This window comes from Lactuca virosa, chromosome 3 (genome assembly GCF_052849685.1).
Source record: "Lactuca virosa cultivar CGN04683 chromosome 3, Lactuca_virosa_CGN04683_v6, whole genome shotgun sequence".
NCBI lineage: Eukaryota > Viridiplantae > Streptophyta > Magnoliopsida > Asterales > Asteraceae > Lactuca > Lactuca virosa.
In genome coordinates, this window is record NC_136428.1 from 402,158,419 (window position 1) to 402,183,507 (window position 25,089).

Genomic DNA, 25,089 nt, shown 5'->3' on the forward strand with positions numbered 1-25,089 from the left:
CCCCCGAATGTTTCCGCCATTTTGGTTTGGAGGTGCGACATATATGCACATGTTGTTTGATTTGGGTGTTGGGTTGAGGCGGTCCTGCTTTGTGCTGAAGGCCAACATACCCAAGGCGGTCCGGATAGACTACAAAACCCAAGAGGGTATGATAGTCAGACCGAAGGCCCGACGAGCGGTCCGGATAGGCTGAAGGCCCCGCGAGGCGGTCCAGACGTGCCGAAGGCTCGGAGAGCGGTCCAGATAGACTGAAGGCCTGCGAGGCGGTCCAGTCAGGCCGAAGGCTCATTATGCTTGCTGTTTGGTTATATGTTTATATGGCATGGTTATGTGGTTGGTATTTTGAGGGATAGCTCACTAAGCTTTCAGCCTTACAGTTTTAGTTGTTGTTTCAGGTACCTCTGGTGATCGCGGGAAGGCGAAGGCATGATCGTACCGCTCCTATCGCTGTTATGACTTTGATGATTTGATACTGGGATACTCTGATAACTGTATTTTGGAAACAAACTATGTAATGACTTAATGGATTAAAATGTTTTTAAAAGTTTAAATTGGATTGAATTTTTGGGTGTCACAAGTTGGTATCAGAGCCTTGGTTTGAGTGAATTGGAGGAACATGCGTGTGAATCCAGTCTCAAATCAAGTAAAGGTTTTCAAAATGATTTCTAAACGATTTTCAAAATAAGCGAATGAGGATGCAAGATGTACGATCAGCCGGAGCCAGTAAGAATCCCCAAAATACCATACAGTTATTTGATTATGTGATATGTTAAAACAGCATGTTAGTACTAGGCTAGGGATCTTCAGGAATTGCATGATTACATGATGCCTGCTAGCCTAGGGTTATCTTTATATGGGATTGACATCATTACTGTAGTTGCTTAGTGTATGCATCACGACTATACATAACTAAGATCTTATAGCCTGAGAATGTTTGATTTGGCCTTATGTTATGTTCTTGTTTGATTGGGAGATTAGGGTAGGATTGGATATTCGAAAGTCTATAGGGTCCAGCGTTATGTATGACTAGCATACACTAGTGCTGCAGGGTTGGTGGAAGTTCCATGGACGGGTGGGTTGTGTGAGGCCAGGAGGCCAGTTGTGAGATATTTAGCATTTCCTCTAAGAGTGAGGATTGAGCGCTTGCCATGTTGAGTATTCAGTTAGGGCATTGTGGTGATGCTTAAGGCAAATATGGGTAGGTGTGGAAGGTAGTATGGGCCCGTACTACTGAAAGCACAGGATCCATACGCGTGTCAAGTAAGTCACAATACCTAGGGATTAGTAGGGAGTTGACTCCCAGTTATTTATAAGGATTATCTGATATCTTGTGCTATGTTTCAGAATGGTGATGACGAGGTGCTTTGTGGCTGGATCCGGTTCGGGATCAAGATCAGGGGACGGAGGCCAGGAGGGGCCAACAGCACCTGAGCCGGTGGTACAGATGGGTACGGACGAGTTGGATGCCAGGATTCGGGAGATTCTGCATGATGAGGTGGCTGCTATGTTCCGGGCACAGCTGCCGGAGATGTTCGGGTCGATTAAGACCGCCATGGTTGAGTACTTTGATGAGCGTTACGCGGCTCTTGCAGAGACAGCTGCCGCAGAAGCTGCTTCAGCTGTATCCGCGGCAGGGGGAGGAGTCAGTAGGGGTTTCCAGTACCGAGACTTCGATAACACGAAGCCCCCGACATTCGACGGTACACAGGACCCTATTCGAGCCATGAGGTGGTTATCCGACATGGAGGGTTGTTTCTTCACGTGTTCATGTCCTACTGACTAGTGGAGACTGACGACAGGGTCATACACGGATGAGCAGAGAGCTGCGGTTACTTGGGAGCAGTTCTGGGACATGTTCCGCGCCCGTTACATTCCGCGGGTCGAGCAGGAACGTTTGGCACAGGAATTTTTGAGTCTGAGACAGGATGGAGAGACGGTGACGGAGATCACCGACATGTTCACTGAGAGGGCGATGTTCTGCCCTGAGTTCGCGTCTGAGGAGGCCCAGATGACACGTTATCTGAGCATGCTCAAGACTGATATTCGACAGTTTGTTGCCATGCAGCGATGTGATACTCTATTAGAGTTACAGGAGGCCGCTAGGCGGCGTGAGTTGGAGATCGAGCTGCAGTTGAGGGAGCAGCGGCCGGTCCCGGTGCAGTCGCAACCGGCGCCGAAGCGGTCTAAGACCGCTGATTCTAGGACCGGGGGTCAGCAGGGCCGCACTTGTGGAAAGTGCGGCAAGGGTCATACTGGAGCTTGTCGATCTAGTAGCGGGTGCCACAGGTGTGGCAAGGAGGGGCATTTTGCTAGGGACTGCCGTTAGTCTGCCCCTGCCTCGGATATGAGGATATGCTATCATTGTCATCAGGTTGGTCACGTGAAGACCAACTGTCCACAGCTGGCGGCCAAGCCGACGCAGGCTCCTGCGCTAGCTACACTGAGGATTACCGATGGGAGACAGGGTAGGGCAGAGCCCCCGAAGGCTCAGGGGCGCGCCTTTCAGATTACGGCCGAGGAGGCCAAGGCAGCACCGGACGTGGTTGCTGGTATGTTTCTGTCCTTTATCTCATTTACTATATCTGTTGTATGCTTATCTGTTGTACCTGTGATTAGGTACGTTTTTAGTGAACTCTTTGCATACTTTGGTCTTATTCGACTCGGGGGCGAGTCGGTCCTTCGTATCTCAGTCATTTAGTAGGGAGTTCAGTGTGCCAGTAGGCGAGTTAGAGTGTCCGTTGCGAGTGTCTATTGCCAACGAACACGGGGTTTCTGCTTCTTCAGTTTATCGAGGGTGTGATTTGGAGATTTTCGGGGTGTCCTTTCCGATAGATTTGATTCCGATCCCCATGGGGGAGGTGTGCGTGATTGTAGGCATGGATTGGCTCAGTCGGTTCGGTGTTATGATTGATTGCGAGGGCCAGCGAGTGGTAGTTCGAACCCCAAGTGGGGGAGAACTGATTGTATATAGTGAGGGCACCAGAGTGGGATTAGGGTTTTGTTCAGCTACCAGGGCTCGGCAGTACATTCAGCACGGGTGTGCGGGTTATCTAGCGTATGTGGTAGATACGCGGGTCAGGGATCAGATTTCGGTTTCCGATGTACCGGTAGTCAGGGAGTTTGCAGATGTGTTTCCGGAGGAGTTGCCAGGGGTACCTCCGGAGAGGCAGGTCGAGTTCAGGATCGACCTGGTGCCAGGTGTGGCCCCTACCGCTAAGGCGCCATACCGATTGGCACCACCAGAGATGCAGGAGTTGTCTTCACAGCTACAGGAACTGCTTGGCAAGCAGTTCATCCGTCCGAGCAGTTCTCCATGGGGAGCACCGATTCTTTTCGTCCGGAAGAAGGACGGTTAACACCGAATGTGCATTGACTATCGGGAGTTGAATAAGTTAACGGTGAAAAACCGTTACCCACTCCCGAGGATAGACGATCTCTTCGATCAGTTGCAGGGTGTATCTTGGTTTTCCAAGATAGACTTGAGGTCTGGGTATCATCAAGTCAGGGTCAGAGAGGAGGACGTGGAGAAGACCGCGTTCCGGACTCGTTATGGACATTACGAGTTTGTGGTGATGCCGTTTGGGCTCACCAACGCGCCAGCAGTGTTCATGGACCTGATGAATCGGGTCTGTAGACCGATGCTCGATCGCTCGGTCATAGTGTTTATAGATGATATCTTCGTGTATTCCAAGACCCGTGAGCAACATGAGGAGCATCTGCGGGAGTTGTTGGGAGTTCTGAGACGAGAACGGCTGTACGCCAAGCTCTCGAAGTGTGAGTTTTGGCTACGAGAGGTCCAATTCCTCGGACATCTCGTTAACCAAGAGGGGATTTTGGTCGATCCGGCCAAAATCGAGGCGGTTATGCAGTGGGAGGTTCCGAAATCTCCCTCAGACATCAGGAGCTTTTTGGGATTTGCAGGGTACTACCGGAGATTCATACAGAACTTCTCCAAGATTGCGGTACCCCTCACTCGTCTGACGAGGAAGGGGGTGGATTTCCGGTGGGGCCCTAAGCAGCAGAGGGCGTTTGAGACCCTCTGACAGCGATTGTGCGAGGCCCCAGTCTTGACACTCCCGGAGGGAGTTGAGGATTTTGTGGTGTTCTGTGATGCATCCATCACAGGGTTAGTCCTCATGCAGAAAGGACGAGTGATAGCTTATGCGTCGCGGCAATTGAAGTCGCATGAGACAAGATACCCTACGCATGACTTGGAGTTGGGGGCGGTGGTATTCGCCCTCAAGATATGGAGACATTACCTTTACGGGGTCCGTTGTACCATTTACACAGATCACAAGAGCTTGAGACATATCATGGATCAGCCGAACCTGAACATGAGGCAGCGCAGGTGGCTGGATGTAGTCAAGGACTACGATTGAGAGATCCTTTACCACCCTGGTAAAGTGAACGTGGTTGCGGATGCTTTGAGCCGCAAGTCAGCTGGGTCTTCCACCCCATCAGTATGTATGAGGTTAGCAGTGGACTCCCCGCTTATGAGTCTGATCAGAGATGCCCAAGTTGAGGGCATGCGACCGGAGAATTGGAAGCTGGAGAGGATCAAGGGTGAGAATACACGGTTTGAGCAGGATAGTCGGGGATTATTGACCCGATGCGGTCGAGTTTGGGTTCCGATGTCTGGCGGGGTTAGGCAGACGGTTATGGAGGAGGGTCATAAGTCTCATTTCTCTATTCACCCGGGGGCCACCAAGATGTTCCGGGATTTGAGTTTGAGCTATTGGTGGCCGTGCATGAAGCGAGAAATCGCTTGGTACGTCGAGAGGTGCTTGACCAGTAGGATGGTCAAGGCCGAGCATCAGAGGCCGCATGGCAAGCTGCAGCCCTTGGAGATCCCCATGTGGAAATGGGAACAGATCACGAGGGATTTTATTACCAAGTTGCCGAGGACGGCGAAGGGGTTTGATGCTATATGGGTCATCGTGGATCGATTCACCAAGAGTGCCCATTTCTTGGCCATACGGGAGAGCTCATCGGCCGAGAAATTGGCTGACGTGTACGTTCGCGAGATCGTGTCTCACCATGGGGTTCCCATTTCCATTGTCTCTGATCGGGATGTCCGGTTTACCTCCCGCTTCTGGCAGAAGTTTCACGAGGAGTTGGGCACACGGTTGCACTTCAGCACAGTCTTCCATCCGCATACTGATGGTCAGAGCGAGCGGACCATTCAGACCCTCAAGGATATGTTGAGGGCGTGTATCATCGATTTCGGTGGGAGCTGGGATTCCCACCTACCGCTTGCAGAGTTCGCCTACAACAACAGCTATCATTCCAGCATTGGCGCCCCGCCATTCGAGCTGTTGTATGGGCGGAGATGTCGCACCCCGGTTTGTTGGGGTGAGGTTGGTCGCAGGGTGATAGGTTGGACGGAGGTGGTCTTGCAGACTACTGAGAAGATTCAGTAGGTTAGACAGCGGCTGCAGACCGCTCAAAGTCGGCAGAAGAGTTACGCTGACCGACGCCGGTCCGAGCTAGAGTTTCAGGTCGGTGACATGGTACTCCTGAAGGTCTCTCCCTGGAAGGGTGTGATCCGCTTCAGGAAGAGGGGAAAATTGGGTCCCCGATATATTGGGTCGTTCAGGATCATTGCCACGGTTGGCAAGGTGGCTTATAGACTAGAGCTGCCAGAGGAGCTTAGTCGGATCCACAGTACTTTCCACGTTTCGCAGTTGCGAAAGTGCATTGTGGACCCGGAGGCAGTGGTGCCACTGGATGACATTCAGGTTGATGAGCGCCTGAATTATATTGAGAGGCCGATTTCCGTTTTGGAAAGGAAAGTGAAGGTCCTGCGCAACAAGGAGGTTCCGTTGGTAAAGATACAATGGGAGCATCGGAGGGGATCCGAGTGGACGTGGGAGTCGGAGGCTGAGACGCGGGAGCATTACCCGGAGTTATTCGCTACAGCTGACTTCGAGGACGAAGTCTAAGTCAAGTGGGGGAGAATTGTAACATCTCAACCGTCAGGTATTATTAATATTTTTCCTTTTAGACTTCACGTTGAAGGTCTACTCGACGAGTTGGCGCTATGACTCGTCGAGTAGCAGCGGGTTGGTCAGCGTGTTTAAGTGACCTACTCGCCGAGTCCAATAGGGGACTCGACGAGTAGGAGTTGGCAGATAAAACCCTAAATTTTGGGGGTTTGCACCCTATTTACGGATCACTTATCCCCCCTTAGCCTCTCTTACTGCTCCCCTCGAATTCAGAAACCCTAATTCGTGTTGTTCTCTATATTGGTGTGCTTCTTAGCTTGGAAGGGGGATTTGGTGAGGAAAGGTTTGAAGACCAAGAAGTTTTGAACAAGGAACAGCTGGGGATCTGAAGTCTACCTCAGTTTATCATCCATTTGGAGGTATCAAGTCATCACCTTGAGCTTCTTCTAGTTAAACCCCCTTTCTATATTGAGTTTTGGGACCATTTTGGGCATTTGGTGTTGCATTTCGAGTGATGAACCAAGATCTGAAGTTGCAACTTCAGATCTAGGCTCATCTTGGCCCTTATCATCATAAAGTCTCAGTCTTTAGCATGTTGGTGAAGCCCTTTTGCCTAGAACCCCTTCTTTAGCTTGTTTTAGGTCATTATCACCATGCATGCACGTAAAGTTTGGAACTTTACGTGATAAACATGTCTTGGGAAGCTGGATCTATAATTTGGAGCTTCAGCATGGCTTAAAAAGCATCTGTATGGATGAAGGATTGAAGGGACTCGACGAGTCGCAAGGTCGACTCGGCGAGTCATATGAAGATGGGCATGAACTCGACGAGTTGATGAACAACTCGGCGAGTCTGTTGAAGATTGCCTTGAACTCGGCGAGTCGTTCGAAGACTCGGCGAGTCGGCTAGGGTTTCTCCCAATTCTTGGACACGTATGAACTCGGCGAGTTAAATGGGAACTCGACGAGCCAATCAAGGATTTCACGACTTCTCGAGTTCAGGAAGGACTTGACGAGTCGGTGAACTGCACTCGATGAGTCGAGTCAACATGGACTGTTGACTTTGACTGTGGACTTTGACTTTGACCAAGAGTTGACCAGTTGACTTCTGAGGGTATTCTGGTAATTTGGAGATATATGACAAAGGGTTTTATGGTAACTATAGGTGGTGGAGTTCGTGTTGGTGATCCGAGAGTTGAGTTTTCTAGTTTCAGACGTCAGTTGCAAGGTGAGTTATCCTCACTATATCAACAGGGTCTAAGGCACCAAGACCGACCCTTATGGATTTGTATTTGGATTATTACATAATATGTGCATTGTTTCTATAACATCCCAAAAATTCGAGCCAATTTAAAAACTTCTTGATTCATTTGAAACCATTCAATTATTACAATTTGTTTTCAAAATAATTTATACATCAGAGTTCCCAGAAATCATAATCGTAAATCGAAGAAGTGTACGGTCGCGCCTTCGCCTACCCGCGGCCCTCCGCTGAACCTGAAACAATAAATTGAAAACTGTAAGCCCGAAAGCTTAGTGAGTTACCCCCAAAATACCAACCTCATATAACCATAATCATATCATATCAACAAATACAGAACAACCATGTATCTCGGGTATACAGTGTGACTGGTCCGCCCGCACCGGGCCTTCAGTCCACCCGGTCCACTCTCTGAGTCTACAGTATGACTCGACCGCCCGCACCGGGCCTACAGTCTATCTGGATCTATCCCGAGCCTTCGATATGACTGGACCGCCATACGGGCCTACAGTCTATCCGGACAGCTCTTAGGGTATGTTGGCCTTCAGCACGAAGCAGGACCGCCTCAACCCAAACATCAAGCAAATAACCATGTGCACATATAACAGGTAATCACATAACACTCCATAGACGGACAAACCGATCTAGCAAATCATATAGTATAGCAACATCCTAACCAGGATACCGACCTAACCGGTCACTAACATAGCATCATCCTATATACCAGGATACCGAGCCTAACCAGGTCACTAAACATAATACCGTCCTAATTACCAGGACGCCGATCTAACAGATCAATAAACATATCAACAATCCTATAACCAGGATATCGACCTAACCGGTCACTAACATAGCATATCACCATCCTAACTACCAAGACGTAAATCAGTAAGCATTTCATGGAATAATCCAAATAAAAACCATAAAGGGCCGGCATTGGTGCCTTAGACCCTGTTGATATAGTGAGGATAACTCACCGTGCAATGCCGGACTGAACCACGAAAACACGCTCCCGAAACACTGCCCCAAACTCCAACACCTATAACCATCAATGATCCAATCATAAATACCCATAAGTTCCCAACCTTTCAAGGTACCCCATAAGCCAACTAATCACACCCTGGTCAAAGTCAAAGTCATCAGTCAAGGTCAACAGTCCATGTTGACCCTAACTCGCCGAATACCCTCGGCTACTCGCCGAGTTCCTTGAAGTACTTGTCCACTCGCCGAGTCACCGGAGTGACTCGTCGAGTTCCTTCGGTTTATGATCGAAAACCTAAGGCCACTCGTCGAGTTTCCTTCTTGCAACTTGACGGTTACACACGCATACATAAATTGGGGAAACCTCAACCGACTCGCCGAGTTGTTCATACAACTCGTCGAGTTTACGGCAATCTTCATCGGACCCGCCGAGTTGTTCATCCAACTCGTCGGGTCCAGGCTCATCTTCATGTGACTCGCCGAGTCAACCTTGCGACTCGCCGAGTTCCTTTAGTCCTTAAGCCATACAGACTCTTTTTAAGCCATGTTAAGACGCCATACTGCAGATCCAACTTCCCAAGGCATGCTTATCACGTAAAGTTGCAAACTTTACGTGCATGCAAGGCTCTAATGACTCATAATGCCAAATCCAAGCTTGAAATGGGGTTTTACACTTAAGGATGGGTTCATACTTGCCAAAGCTGATAGCTTTATGGACTTACAAATCAAAGATAGTTCAGATCTGAAGTTACAACTTCAGATCTGGGCTCATACTCAAAAATAGCTTCATAACCAAACCAAGAAGCCCTAATTTCATCCAAGGAGATCTAGAAAGGAATGAGGCCAAGATCATGAATTGATACCTCAAATGAAGCTAACTGAGATGGATTTTGCAGATCCACACAAGTCCCTTGCTGCTAGCTACTTGACCTTCAAGCTCCCTTCACAAGTTCCACCTTCCAAAGCTTGAAACACACAAATGGAGCACACACACACGTATTAGGGTTTTGCTGAACTCTCTAGAGGCTGCAAGGGAAGGCTAAGGGGCAAATGATCCTTTAAATAGGGTGCAAAACCCCGGAATTTAGGGTTTCATCCTCCAGCTCCTACTCGTCGAGTCCCTTCTTGGACTCGGCGAGTAGGTCACTTAAACTCGCGGACCAACCCGCTGCTACTCGGCGAGTCAGGCCACCAACTCGTCGAGTAGACCTTGAAATCATGAGAATTTATAATCATAAATTGATAATCGGGAATCAGGGCGTTACAATTCTCCCCCACTTAAACTAGACTTCGTCGTCGAAGTCCGCTGCGGTGAACAACCTCAGATATTGCTCCTGCATCTCTGCCTCCGGCTCCCACGTCCACTCAGACTCTCTTTGGTGCTCCCACCGTACCATTACCGAGGGTACCTCCTTGTTTCGCAAAACCTTCACCCTTCTTCCAGTATGGCCACAGGCCTCTCCACATAATCCAGGCGCTCACCGACCTGAATGTCATCCAAGGATACTACCGCCTCCTGATCCATGACACACTTTCACAACTGCGAAACGTGAAAGATGATGCAAAACCCAACCGAACCTTTTAGAAAGGTCTAACCTACAAGCCACTTTGCCAACTGACAAAATCCTGATGATCCAACGTATCGGGAACCCAAATTTCCCTCTTCCAGAGGCGAACCCTTTGTGCTGACAGGACAATCGTCCCTCATCATCATACAAAATCAATCCACTGAAACACGAACACTCATGCCTGGCCCAATCAGCCTCGGGCTGGAATGCCAAGCGAGCCTACGACGGCTCCAATCATCCCTAGGATGGAATACCCTCGTATTCCTCACATGTTTGGCCCAATCAACCCTCGAGTTGGAATACCAAACATATCAAGTCCAGTCAATCATAGGGTCCGGTCATCCTCAGAATGGAATACCCTAGACTGGAATACCTCTATGAACATAACTCGGGTCTACTCATAACTTGAGGCCCAAGGATCCATCCTTGCGTCTCACCCACCAGCCTCAGATTCGTCACAACCGAGTGTAACTCCCCCGAATCTTCAACAATACATCCAATTCGAACGCGCTCCTACAACAGACATAACCAACACAATCTCTATGCCCACAGCCTATGACTGGAATACCCTTACGTGGTCCTCAGCATAGGTCTGGATTGCCTCTGAGCCCACAGCATGAGTCTGGTATGCCATCCCCGGCCCTCAGCTCATGACTGGAATGCTCCCGCTGACCGATCGACACTACTGTTGTCACTTCAGTTGCCCAACACTCCGACCCTGCAGATATCCACTTTCCTCCGCCACTCGAAGGGCCTAATCGGCGTTCCTCTCATCAACGAACAACATGACGATACAAAACTACCACCACACATGAATCTCAAGACGCATCACAATAACTCAAACCATCATCAACATACCTACCACTACCGGCCAACCAGTACGACACTCATATCTAACCCATATCACCCCCTTCGGGTTAGAATACCAACATGTCTAATCAATTCAACTATTGAGTTGAAATTCTCATGGCTTGTTGGCCTACCGCCTCAACCCTACCGCTCCCTTCGAGCCTCTGTGCCTACGACTTACAGTCGGCCCGCACCGGGTATCTTGGCCTACTGCATAAAGCAGGACCGCCTCAACCCTATCCAAATGCCATAGACAATCATGAGAAAGATCTAACCCGGTTCCCAGAACCTGAATGATAGGATATTCTAATCCCAAACCTTCCTAAAACTGACGAATACCCATTCAGATCCACTCTCAGTCCCCAATTGGAGTATTACCCGATCCAAGAAGATGAAAACTCGGAGACACTCCGAACTGATGAGATCACCAAAATCCTTTATACTCCGTTCGACCACTAATAACAACTTCCGATCAACCAAAATACACCGGAGTCCTCAGCCTACTCCAACCGCATGTTCAAAATTTGGAACAGACCTATCGATTGCTATAGCATAGCAGCCTACTCAATACCCGAACATAGATCTACAAACATATACAGAGTCTTCAGCATGACTGGAACGCCCTACCAGGCCTTCATTTTATCTGGACCACTCTCAGAACCTTCAGCATGTCTGCACCGCATCTCTGGGCCTTCAGCGTGTCTGGACCGTTCTCTGAGCCTTCGGTCTGACTGGTACGCCCCACTGGCCTTCAGTCAATTCGGACCTCTCTAAACTGTTGAGCATCTCCCTGGACCACCCCTCTTGATTCTCTCTCCCATGCATCCTGTTCTCACTCACTTGGGGCTTCGAACTCCTGATCTACTCTGTGGACTATATCCCCAACCTAACCCTAGGCCTCATGTTGATCGTCCACCCTCTCAGAATTCCGTGGTTTGTTCCCTGACCCACGCGTCTACCACATATGCTAAATAACCCGCACTACCGTGCTGAATGTACTGCTGAGCCCTGGCAGCTAACAAAACCCTCAATCTATCAATCCAAAAACCCCCCCCAGAGTCGAGCACACACACTCGACCGAATACTCGAACTGAACTCGATTCTTGACTAGAAACCCAACCTAGTTCCCCAACTTATGCTATCAAGCACCCAGAAGACGTGTTGTAACACCCAAAATTTTACAACCAATTTAAAATTTTTAAAAGCCTTTCCAACCATAAAAATCATTACAATTTTGTTTCAAAATGTATACTATCAGAGTTTTTCCCAGAAACATAGACAAAACATGAGGAGCTGTACGATCACGCCTTCGCCTTGCCGCGATCCCCTGATGTACCTAAAACAATAAGCTGAAACTGTAAGCCCGAGAGCTTAGTGAGTTCCCCCAAAATACCCATAACCCCAACAATACACATATAATCATAACAGCATACTATGGGTCCAGTCAACCATCAGGTTGGAATACCCCATGCCCTCAACCAACAGGTTGGAATGCCAACACACTATGGGTCCAATCATCCTCGGGATGGAATACCCCAGGCCCTCAACCAACAGGTTGGAATGCCAACACACTATGGGTCCAATCATCCTCGGGATGGAATACCCCAGGCCCTCAACCAACAGGTTGGAATGCCCCGGTCTATTGGTCTCCGCACAAAGCAGGTAAACCTCAACCGCCAACAACATATGCACATACAACAGATAATCACATAACAGTCTATAGACAGAAATTGATCTAACGGATCATACCACATAGCACATAATACTATCCTATCTACCAGGATACCGATCTAATAGATCATACCATATAATGTCATCCTACCATCTAGAATACCGATCTAACAGATCATACTACCTAACGTAACCATATAACAATTCAAAAGGGTCGGCCTTGGTGCCTTAGACCCTTGAGTATAGTGAGGATAACTCACCTCGCAAATATCGACCCGGAAGATAAAACCCAATTCTCGAATCACTTGGCACAGGCTCCACCACCTAATACCATAGCACAATATACTCATAAGTCCTTAACCTTATAAGGTACTTCATAACCCACTAGTCAACCCCTGGTCCAAGTCAAAGTCCTCAGTCAAGGTCAACAGTCCATGTTGACCCCAACTCGCCGAGTACCCTCGGCTACTCGCCGAGTTCCTTGAAGGACAATCCAACTCGCCGAGTCATCGGGGTGACTCGTCGAGTTGCTTCGATTCTCGTTCAAACTTTAAGGCCACGCGTCGAGTTCCCTCCTTGCAACTCGACGGATACATACACATACATATCGTAGGGAAAACTCATCCGACTCGCCGAGTTGTTCTTCAACTCGCCGAGTCTTATGGTAATCTTCATCGGACTCGCCGAGTTGTTCATCCAACTCGTCGAGTCCACGACCATCTTCATGTGACTCGCCGAGTCAACCCTTGCGACTCGCCGAGTCCATTCAGTCCCTTTTCCATACAGACTTGTTTCGAGCCATGCAGCGGCTCCAAATCACAGATCCAAGCTTCTAGGGCATGCTTATCACGTAAAGTTGCAAACTTTACGTGCATGCATGGCTATAAAGGCTCTAAATGCCCATTTTAAGTTCTTAATAAAACTTCATGCTCAAGAGGGACCTTAATCCTGACCAAAACTGAAACTTTATGCTTATAGAATCCAAGGAGGGTCCAGATCTGAAGTTACAACCTCAGATCTAGCCCATAGCTTATCTTTCCAACTTAATATCTCACCAAAACCCTAAAAATCAACCAATAAAAGAGATTCACAAGGAAAAAGGCGATTTGGTAAGCTCCAAAAGGTGATAACTGAGATAAGAGTTGATTCCCACACTCTACTTGCTCCAATCTCCTTCTCCTCTAAGCCTTCTCCCTCCAAGGATCCTCTCTTCAAGCTTCAAAACACACAATGGGCACACACACACACACACGTATTAGGGTTTTGAGGGGCTCTCAAAGACTGCAAAGAGGCCAAAGGAGGCTTATCATTCCTTAAATAGGGTGCAAAACCCCGGGATTTAGGCTTTCATCTGCCAGCTCCTACTCGTCGAGTCCCTTAGTGGACTCGTCGAGTAGGTCACTAAACACGCGTTCCAACCCCGCTGCTAGTCGACGAGTAGGGCAACCAACTCGTCGAGTAGGACATTAAACCAATTAACCTTTTATTTAAATCCCTACCTGGATCCGGGGTGTTACAATTCTCCCCTACTTGAACTAGACGTCATCCTCGAAGTCTGCTGCAACAAATAACTTCGGGTAATGCTCCCGCATTTCAGCCTCCGTCTCCCACGTCCACTCGGATCCCCTTCGATGCTCCCACTGTACTTTCACCAGAGATATCTCCTTATTCCTCAGAATCTTCCTCTTCTTCTCCAAAATGGCCACATGTCTCTCCACATAGTTCATGCGCTCATCGACCTGAATATCATCCAGCGATACTACTGCCTCCTGGTCCATGATGCATTTTCGCAGCTGCAAAATGTGGAAAGTGTTGTGTATCCGACTAAGCTCCTCCGGCAGCTCTAGCCTGTAAGCCACCTTGCCAACCCTGGCAATGATCCTGAACGGCCCAATGTAACGGGGACCTAATTTCCCTCTCTTCCTGAAGCGGATCACACCCTTCCAGGGTGAGACCTTCAGGAGAACCATATCACCAACCTGAAATTCTAGCTCAGATCGGCGTCTGTCGGCGTAACTCTTCTGCCGACTCTGAGCGGTCTGCAGTCGCTGCCTAATCTGCTGAATCTTCTCGCTAGTCTGCAAGACTACTTCCGTCCGTCCTATCACCCTGTGTCCAACCTCACCCCAACAAATTGGGTGCGACATCTCCGCCCATACAACAGCTCGAAAGGCGGAGCGCCAATGCTGGAATGATAGTTGTTTTTGTAAGCAGCTTGGTCAATCAATCCACGATGACCCATATAGTATCAAACCCCTTCGCCGTCCTCGGCAACTTGGTAACAAAATCCATCGTGATCTGTTCCCATTTCCACATGGGAATTCTCCAGGGGCTGCAGCTTGTCATGCGTCCTCTGATACTCGGCCTTGTCCATCCTATAGGTCAAGCACCTCTCGACATACCAAGCGATTTCTTGCTTCATACATGGCCACCAGCAACTCAACTCAGGCCTCTATACATCTTGGTGGCCCCAAGTTAAATAGAAAAATGAGACTTGTGAGCCTCCTCCAGCTTCCAATTTTCTGGTCGCATGCCCTCAACCTGGGTGTCTCTGATCAGACTCACAAGCGGAGAATCCACCGCTATCCTCATACATATAATAATTGGCTCATAAGCACAAATACTCATACCTGGCCCAATCAGCCTCGGGCTGGAATACCAGGCATGCCTACGACGGGTCCAGTCATCCCTAGGATGGAATACCCTCGTATCACACACATGTTTGGTCCAATCAACCCTCGGGATGGAATAACAAACCCGTCAGTTCCACTCAATCGTAGGGTCTGGTCATCCTCACGGTGGAAAACCCTAGATTGAAATACCACTTTATACGTAACTCGGGTCTAACCCATAACTTGAAATCCAAGGACCTATCCTTGCATCTCATCCAAAATCCTCTGATTCGTCACAACTGAGTAACACTCATCTGAAATACCGGGTTCCGGCCTAGTCGCGGAGCTAAAGGATTCCTACATAGTTGCCTCACATGACTTCCGAACGAAATCCTTCCCTTGAACTAGTTGGCACTAGATATCATGCCTCTGCGACTCTAACAACCTCCTGATCCAACCAATCGGATCCATGCATCAAATCCTGATGTCACCAAATCCAGGGCTAAAAGTGATTGCTACCTGACCAACGGTAGACTTATATCACAACGACCTTAAGCAATTCCTTGCTCCCTTGATCTCTTAACTGTAGTGGCATTCCTACAGTCTTATCGCTGGCTTAACCAGGTCTAATCCCTCTGGGGAAACCCATAACCAATCTGTGGATTTCCATATCCTCACTGCTACACCCGAACTGGTGGATATTATTGTTCCCTCCGCGTCCTAGCAACACGCTCATACTATCCACCAACCTAGCGATTGTTGCCGCTACACCCACAGACTTACATCGCTCCAGCACTATTTGCTGCTAGTGAATGCTACGGCTACCCCCGCAGTCTTACAACACTTCCATACCAGTCAAACACGCGCTCGGCCTAACACACAACTGAACTTAATTCATGGCTAGAATCCCATCCTGTTTTTCCCCAAGTTTTGCTATCAAGCGTCGAGAAGACTCGATTCACATGTTGGGGAGCTTTACCGAACTCCCAACTCACACAACACTCAAACCAAGCAGCCACTTGGGTTGTCTTCCTTCCTGACAACGATGTGAAACTTATCCCATTTTCAAAGCCAATCCTGTTTCTGCATTCCGGTTCGATTCTACCCCACTTAGATTCAACTAAGTCTTCACAATACATGGAAATTTGAGAATTCCCAATCCTTCTTACTTCCACCGATCGATCTGATGACAATCAGACCCCACCCACTAGTACTCCTTACTAGCTGCCCCAAATGATCACACGCTTCTAATAACTAGATGAACATTTCTTGAATCCCAGTGAAACCGACAGTCCCTAATGCTTGGATGACCCCACATTCAAGTCCTGGAGACCAAAAGATAGATGCTCCAACTAATACCTTGTCGACGGGTTACTTCCCTTGGCGCCTTAGTCCGTCAAACACCAACGGCTGCTAGAACCACCGAATCCTGACAAAGCTGAATAACCATCCTGTGGAACCCTGTCCGTAGACCTCCTACATAATACTCTTCTTCCCAAGATGCTCCAAACAAGTTTCCCGTTCTCGGGCTCTAGAATCATTCTCTTCAGGGTTCGCACCCTGACTCACTTACCAGCTTAAACATCCACAGCTGAACTGTAGCAGCCGAAACAACCTTTGCCCTAAATTGGGCTACAAACCACTCCCAAAACAGAGTCTGCAATCCTAAAAGTGCAATAGACCGCACAATCAATCCTTACCACCTAATAACAGAGATCCAAGGCAAACCGAACCTCACAAAATAATTATGTCACATCGACCCACCTGCGCTCACCGGCGCTGAAATAATATCGTCATTCCCTGCAACGAACTTACCCGAGCTGGAATACAGTCTGATCCTGGGATCACAAGCCTGCTTACTCCTTCGAACTCGAAAACTGAAAGAGCACAACCCTTGCCATAGATGATAAAATTCTAATCAATCACTCTACCTCCCCTCTTCTAATGAATCCCTGGACTCTAATCACCTACAATTCTTTGATAATAAAGTTTATCCCGATACCTCCAATGTCCTAACAACTCATGAAACTCCGCAACACATAGATCAGACAGGACAGGCAACTAACCCGAAATTACTGCTTATCCATATTCAACAATATTACCAGACAAAAATAAATACCAATCATGGACGATTGACCACAAGATTATTACAGAATGGGGGGTTTTCCAATTACATACCAGAGACTTCTTGCGGCTCGACCTTGACCTCCTGAGGAACGATGACTGCTGGAATCTGAATTCCTTCCGTCCTCAACGCAGGACAGCTGGACCTGAAATGACCTGGCTGGTGACAGTGAAAGCATATCTGATCCTTCTTGCAATCCCGTTGCACATGCCCTCTCTCCCCGCACTTGTAGCACCTGAATTTGTGACAAGCAAATCTGTGGGTTCCCCCACACTTGCCACACACCTCCTGACCCTCCTGACTTCCAGTACTTAGGTTAGCTGTCTCCAACTCTTCGTCCTCTGCTGAAAAGTCCCTCCTCCTCTTTCCTAGTTGTGACCCCACCACCGGCACTCCCCCAGTAGCCATCCTGGTAGCAACATCTCTCACAGATTGCAACGCTGCAACATGCTCCTCGAACCTGGCGATCACCCTGGCGGTGACCCGGTCCACGACACCAAACAATTCTTCTCGCAAAATCTGAAAAAACTCCACGGAAATCATCTCCCGTATCTGATCGACGGACAATACCGGCCTATCCTGGCCACTCGCTCCCGATCCTGATCCCGCCTCAAATCGATTCGCCATCACCATACTAAACATATACCAGAAAGATATCAGATAATCCGCATACACGACGGGGAACCTACTCCCAACCAAACCCTAGGGGTTGTGACTTCCTTAATACGCGTATGGGTTGTGACAACCCGAAACTTTTATCCTGTACAATCGATATTTATAGCAATATTAAACTTGATTTTATCATCTTTTAACGCCGTTTAAGAGCTAGTTTAAGTGTTCTAAGCTTGAGTACAGTTAGGAATGAGATTAGGAATGAGTCAACATGTCATTTAGAAGCAAAATCGGGCCATACACCCTCATGAGAGGTGTGTACGGCCGCACACACGGCCGCACACCCACCCTCCAGCCGCACTCACCCTTGTATATATAAGGAGACCCCCTTCACTCATTCCTTTCCTTTGGCTGCACTCTACTTTCTCTCACTACTTTCTCTCTCTAAAACTTCATCCAAGAACACTCAAAAGGCCTCAAAAACGTGAACTACTCCATCATTCAACTTGTTATAGTGGTAAGACACCTGAATCTAAGCCTAAAACTCATAGTGTTCTTCGTGTTCTTCATCCTTTGAAGGTGTACGGCCGCACACCTTCATAAGGTGGCCGCACACACCTTAAAGCTCTCCAAAGTGAAGAATTTGGCCTTCATTCACTAGTTGGACATGGTATTAGCACAAGAACACCTCAAAATCGACATTTCGGGCACAATTGAGGAGTGTACGGCCGCACACCCCTGTGTACGGCCGCACACTCCTGTGTGCAACCGCACACACAACCTGGCCGCACACACGCTCTTTTGGCCGTACACCTCCCTTATTTGATCATATAGGGTCCCGACATGCATTTCCAAGTCTTTAGGGTGGTTTCCCGTCATGTTTAGTCATGAAACACCCTAATTCTAACACATATATGTGTTACTAATTGTTATTAGGATCCACTTGAGCGCGAAACATCGGTTGACACTCAACATTCGTAACCAATTGTGCTTTCGGATCCTACGATAAACTGTGAGTTCATACCCTTACGCTTTTTCCGAGTTTTTCATGTTTTCAGGGGGGAATACAAGCAAAAGTACAAGGAAACTTGTGCTCAAATATATTATTTTGTTTAAAATAATTTCATGTTTAGTATGCTTTCAAACACAAAAAACCGTTTTACCACTCGATTTAGAAATCAACTCGTAGAAACAGTTTTCAAATCTAAAGCAAGGAACTTGTGAACCTTATCATAATATGTATTATTTAATAAAGGATTCACGCAAATTATAAACAGGATTTTCAACATTGTTATTTGTAAGTTCGTTAGGCTAAGTTTGAGACATGTCCTCGGTAACACTCCCCCGGATTCGTGAGTGGAGGACTACGACTTATAACCAGAATCTCTTGGAGGGAGAGCGTGACTATTGTGTATAGATCTATATGGGACTGACTATCCCACACCCTCGCTGCTAGCTACAGCGGAACCATTTGGTTCAGGGGTGACAAAGTCATAAAAGATACTGGCCCATTTATGCGCCTTATCCAGTCTCAGTACGGTTATGGCACTCACAACTTAGGTAACGAGAATTTACTTTTCCAATATACTCCTCTGGGTGTAACCAGAGCTTCGAAAATACGGCTAATATAATCCTCTGGGTGTAACCAGAGCTTCGAAAATACGGCTAATGTACTCTTCTGGGTGTAACCAGAGCTTCGAAAATACGGCTAATGTACTCCTCTGGGTGTAACCAGAGCTTCGAAAATACGGCTAATGTACTCCTCTGGGTGTAACCAGAGCTTCGAAAATACGGCTAATGTACTCCTCTAGGTGTAACCAGAGCTTCGAAAATACGGCTAATGTACTCCTCTGGGTGTAACCAGAGCTTCGAAAATACGGCTAATATACTCCTCTGGGTGTAACCAGAGCTTCGAAAAGAAAACTGTTGTCCGAGTATGGTAGATACTCGCGTATGGATAATCAACTATCAACTTTTAAGAAAATATGGTATTTTCTGGGATAACTTAATCTTTCATAAACAGTCTGTTTAATGTGTAACTAATGGATAATCAAACCTCTTTCTTAAGAAAATATGGGATTTTCTTGGGAAACAACTTTTCAAAGAATCAAGGAAACATTTCTTTCACCAGAATTAACTGCTTATGAACTCACCAGCTTTATGCTGATATTTTAAAACTGCTTGTATTCTCAGGGCACCAATAGGCAGGTACTTTTGATAACTTTTGGAGAAGATGGAACATCCTGAAGTCACATCTTTTACTTTTGCTATATATACTGATATGTATAAACCATGTTTTCGAACAATGTAAATATTCTTATTATAATGTAATGGTTGTGTTTACTATGCTTACTATGATACAACTGTTGTGATACTACGCATGACGTCCTCCGCCCCGGAACATTTCCGCCTTCGGTTTCGGGGTGTGACAGATTGGTATCAGAGCTATTGTTTATAGTGAACTAAGTATACCGAACCTTACATGGTATACAACTATAAATACTAAGGGGCTATAGTGCTCTGAACTAAAAGTATACTTCTAAAATATAAGTATTTTTACAAAAAGTATACAAGTATACCCGAGTACCAGAATCCATGTCTTAAGTAGAACAAAACAAAAGTATTTTGGATGTTGAACACTGCGGTTAAACCTGGGCAGTTATGTAATCATGTCTAGGGTCATTATAGCCTGATCAACTATATTCATTCGAGACATGACCAACATGTGCTTGGGAGTGACTTTGGTGTTGCAACAAGCCTAAAACTTACCCGGTATCCATACAACTTAAAATAATATAGGAGTATTTTAGTCAGAGCCGAATACCTTGTAGAAATTCATTCCTAGTGTTGCTACCTATTCGTTTCTTAGCAATAACTTACTTGCATAGTAACCTTTCTTTTCTTATCTCTTAGTAGAACACTCTAACCATCATATTGAGATACATCTTGCTTTATATCTCTTAATTCGATTCCAGAGGACTTACTATCCTCTTCTTCCTGATTGATTCTAGAACAAGATGCCTCCCCGTAAAAGACCTATCAGAAGGAATGACGACGCTCCACCACCACCACCCCCCCCCCCCAGTTCGATCCCGTTATGTTCCAAGCAGCTGTTACTGCTGTTGTGGCAGCCGCGATGTCACAGATGAATCCTGGCGGATCTGGTGGTCAGGGAGGTGGTACTCATCCCCAAAATCATGAAGGTGGTCAAGGATACCAGAAGGAGTGCTCCTATAAAGACTTCATGAACGCAAAACCCACATCCTTCGACGGCACTGGAGGTGTCATTACCCTGACTCAATGGATCAAGAAAATTGAGTCCATCTTCGAAATATGTTCCTGTTCGGAGGTCAATAAAGTAAAGTTCGCCGCTTGCACTTTCGCCAACAGGGCACTGACCTGGTGGAATGGTCGGGTCAAATCCCTAACCCTATGGGTTGGGAGAACTTGAAGGAACTCATGATAGCTGAGCACTGTCCTCGGGGCGAAATGCAGAAATTAGAGCACGAACTCTGGAACCTAAAGATGAAGGGTTCTGAGATTGCTACCTGCACTTCTAGGTTTGAAGACCTAGAGCTTCTTTGTCCGGGAATGGTCACCCCGGAAAGCAAGAAGGTTGAAAGATACATTTGGGGGCTGACCCAACCGACCAAAGGAAATGTCCTGGCTGCTAGGCCAAACACCTTCGACAGCGCTAAGTGTCTGGTGCAGACCCTCATATATCATGGAGTCGATCTCGATGAAGTGACAGCCACTCCCGAACCGGCTAAAGGGAGTGGTGAGAAAAGAAAGTTCTGGAGACAGAAAAAGGGCCAATCTTCGCAGGAACCCTCAAAGAAGCAACACACGGTAGCAGTCCACGCTGCTACTACTCCTGCCGCTACTCCTGCCACTCAAGCACCTACCAGTGGATATACTGGTACCCTCCCTTGGTGCAGCAAATGCAACTATCATCACCGCATCCCCGGCCCATGCCGTGAAATGCTCTGCAGCAACTGTAGCAAGAAGGGTCACATGGCTCGAAGCTGCAAGACACCAGTCCAACCAACCGACCAGGCCTCTGGAGCAGGTGTCGGTAAAGCCTGTTATGGCTGTGGGGAAGTCGGGCATTTCAAGAGAAACTGCCCCAAGGCAACAACAGCAGGTGGCACAGGGAGAGTGCTGACGATGGGTCAAGAGGAAGCCGTGGCTGACCCTACCGTTGTGACGGGTACGTTCCTCCTCGATAACTCTTATGCATACATTCTTTTCGATTCTGGTGCTGAAAGAAGTTTTGTTAGTCATGCATTCAAGCATTTTCTTAAACATAAATCTCGACCTTTAACCGAAATGTTTACCGTCGAAATGGCTAACGGTGAGAAAGAGAGCACTAAAGACATATTCGTGGGTTGTATCCTCACTCTGAACGACCATTCATTCCCCATCGATCGTATGCCAGTCTCTATAAAAAGCTTTGATGTCATCATCGGCATGGATTGGTTGAGCCCCAATCGTGCTGATATTCTTTGTTACGAAAAAGATATCCGTCTCAATCTTCTCTCCAGAGAAACCCTCATGATCTACGGTGATAAACTCAGTTCAAACCTTCGCATCATTTCGTGCATCAAAGCTCAGAAACTCCTGCGAAAGGAGTGTTATGCATTCCTAGCCCATGTTATTAACGAGAAGCAGGAAGTTAAAGACTTCGAGAGCATCCCCGAAGTCTGCAACTTTCCCGATGTCTTTCCCGAAGATCTCCCGGGAATCCCTCCTGAACGCCAAGTCGAGTTTCGTATCGACTTAATCCCCGGAGCTACTCCCGTTGCTAAATCTCCATATCGCCTAGCACCCGCATAAATGCAGGAGTTATCTAGTCAGCTCAATGAGCTACTCAGCAAAGGATTCATCAGACCGAGTTCCTCACCCTGGGGAGCCCCGATCTTGTTCGTGAAAAAGAAGGATGGATCCTTTCGAATGTGTATCGACTATCGAGAGCTGAACAAGCTCACTGTCAAAAATCGTTACCCTCTTCCTCGAATCGGCGACCTCTTCGATCAACTTCAGGGAGCCAGCTACTTCTCAAAAATAGTTTTAAGATCAGGGTACCATCAGCTGCGAGTCCATGAGGGTGATGTTCCTAAAACAGCATTTCGGACTCGATATGGTCACTACGAGTTCGTAGTTATGCCCTTCGGTCTAACTAACGCACCGGCAGTATTCATGGACCTGATGAATCGGGTGTGCCGTCCTTTCTTGGACAAGTTCGTCATCGTGTTCATCGACGATATACTTGTCTATTCCAGAAGTGAGGAAGATTATCGACAACACTTGAGATCGGTGTTGGAAACCTTAAGGACGGAGAAGCTATACGCAAAATTCTCCAAGTGCGAATTCTGGATTCGAAAAGTAACCTTCCTAGGTCACGTGGTAAGCGAAGAAGGCATACACGTGGACCCCTCCAAAATCAAAGCGATAGAGAACTGGTCAGCACCGAAGGCACCCACAGAAATCCGTCAATTCTTGGGTCTCGCTGGCTACTATCGCAGGTTTATCCAGAATTTCTCCAAAATTGCCAAACCCTTAACCACTCTAACTCAGAAAGGCGTACCCTTTTTTTTTGGAGTGAAAAGCAAGACACTGCGTTCCAGACTTTGAAACAGGCCCTATGCAGCGCACATGTCCTGTCTCTGCCCGAAGGGACGGAGGACTTCGTTGTCTACTGTGATGCATCCAATCAGGGCCTAGGCTGTGTGCTCATGCAACGGAAAAAAGTTATTGCTTACGCCTCGAGACAGCTGAAAGTACACGAAGTTAACTATACAACGCATGACCTAGAATTGGGGGCAGTGGTCTTCGCACTGAAGATATGGAGACATTATCTCTACGGAACCAAGTGCACTGTCTTCACTGACCATAAAAGTTTGCAGCATATCTTCGACCAGAAGGAGCTGAACATGCGACAACGGCATTGGGTCGAGCTACTCAGCGATTACGAGTGCGAAATCCGCAACTATCCCGGCAAGGCCAATGTGGTGGCAGATGCCATCAGCCGAAAAGAGTATTCAGGTCGCAGAGTGAAGGCACTGACTATGACTATCCATTTCTATTTATCCGCGCAAATCAAGGAGGCTCACCTGGAAGCCTTAAAACCAGAGAACATGCCTGGTGAAGCCTTGAGGGGAATGGAAAAGAACCTAGAGATCAAGGGAGACGGAGTCTACTATTTCGTGGACCGGATCTGGACCCCAAAGTTCAGTGGTTACAGAGAGGTTGTAATGAACGAAGCTCACCAGACCAGATACTCCGTTCACCCAGGTTCGTACAAGATGTACCTCGATCTCAAGAAGTTATATTGGTGGCCAAACATGAAAGCGGAGATCGCTACATTCGTCAGCAAGTGTCTGACCTGCGCCAAAGTAAAGACCGAATATCAGAAACCCTCAGGTCTACTCCAACAGCCAGAAATTCCCGAATGGAAGTGGGAGAGGATTACTATGGATTTCATCACCAAACTACCCAAATCTCCGAGTGGGTACGACGCCATTTGGGTGATAGTCGATCGACTGACTAAATCCGCTCACTTCCTGCCAATCAAAGAAACCTTCAAACTGGAGAGACTGACACGAATCTACATCCAAGAGATAGTCCGACTGCACGGTGTACCTGTGTCCATTATCTCCGATCGAGATAGCAGGTTCACTTCGAGATTCTGGCAGTCCCTGCAGAAGGCCCTTGGAACTAAGCTGGACATGAGTACAACTTATCATCCTCAAACTGATGGGCAGAGTGAGAGAACCATACAAACCTTGGAAGACATGTTGAGAGCATGTGTCATCGATTTCGGTAAGTCATGGGATATCCATTTACCCTTGGTCGAGTTCTCCTACAACAACAGCTACCATACCTGCATCAAGGCTGCGCCTTTCGAAGCCCTCTATGGCCACAAGTGCAGATCCCCTCTGTGTTGGGCTGAGGTGGGCGACATGCAGCTAGCTAAGGGGCAAGTCCCCGACAACACTCTCACTGGTCCAGAAATCATTCGAGAAACCACAGAAAAGATCGTCCAAATCCGAGAACGACTGAAAGCCTCTTGTGATAGACAAAAGAGCTACGCGGATAAACGACGAAAACCCTTGGAGTTCCAGGTTGGAGACCGTGTCTTGCTAAAAGTCTCACCCTGGAAAGGCATGATACGCTTCGGAAAGCGTGGAAAGCTAAACCCGAGATACATAGGACCATTCGAGATCCTCGCTAGGATCGGTCCTGTAGCCTACAAACTCCGATTACCTCAAGAGCTTAGTAACATTCATCCCGTTTTCCACGTCTCGAACCTGAAGAAGTGCTTATCCGATGAGACTCTTGCTATCCCTCTCGATGAGATTGAAATCAACGAGAATCTGAACTTTGTAGAAGAACCAATCGAAATCATGGATCGAGAGATCAAACGAACGAAACAAAGTCGCATCCCGATAGTGAAGGTTCGCTGG